Here is a 988-nt window from a genome sequence, read left to right as displayed (position 1 = left end):
TTCTAGAATGACTTTCTTATTCCTTCAATGAATGTGCCCACCTAAGTTTATGTTGTTTTTTGTTGTTGTTGTCCAGGGCATAAACAAGATGGGAGTGGGAAACATTTTCATTCCATTTCAAATCTCTAGGCAAGAATTCTAATCATCCCATGCTGGGTCAGATGCCCATCCTTGGATAATATAGCTAAGGGTGTGTCAGCTAAGAACATGGCACCTTCTGTGGAGATCATGTAGATAGAAGGAGTGGCAGAAAGTAAAAAGGAAATTCACAGATAAGTAGGGTAGAAAGTTTCTCCCTAAAAAAAGAACACTAGACAGATAGGTCAGATAGGTCAATAAATTTCCAGAAAAAAACACACACACACACACAAAAATGAGACGGTACCACCACACAGAAGAGAGGGTGAGTTACATGTTCTTACAGTGTGTTAGCCTGTGGGACAGTTCCTTAGAATAGACCTTAGTCTGGTGGGAGGGTGGAGAATAGCTGTTGCAAGTCACTCTTACCAAATGACCTGAGGACCCATTGATCTCCCCTTCCTCTCCCAGAAGAGCTTCAGAACTAAACTCATGAATGTTCCTCGGGTTAGCAGGAAGTGAACACCTCCTCCTCATTTCCACTCTCTTCTTTTTCCTACTCCTAAATGGGTACATTGCTCTGAATTTTGCCCATCGCTTCCCACAATGTAGTATATTTTCCTGTTGTTTTAATTTACTGAATTGTTATATTCGGAATGTATTTTCTTTCTTCTTCTAATTGCAGATGACTCTGGTGTTTATCTAAGTAAAACAGACCAAAAAAAGATTTTCAGCAAATTGGGATTTTTTTTTGTCTGCTCCCAACACCATTATAGCATTTCTGAAATCTGAAGAACATGATGATTTCCAGCCTTTGTCTAGCATGAGCTAAATATGAAACAAAATTATAGTTACTTAGTGTTACTTTCCTCATTAAATTGTTTTCAAAACTTTGGTTTTACTGGTGTTT

This window comes from Rousettus aegyptiacus, unplaced genomic scaffold, assembly GCF_014176215.1.
Source record: "Rousettus aegyptiacus isolate mRouAeg1 unplaced genomic scaffold, mRouAeg1.p scaffold_m13_p_3, whole genome shotgun sequence".
In the NCBI taxonomy this organism is placed as follows: domain Eukaryota; kingdom Metazoa; phylum Chordata; class Mammalia; order Chiroptera; family Pteropodidae; genus Rousettus; species Rousettus aegyptiacus.
Note: the sequence above shows the minus strand (reverse complement) of the source record.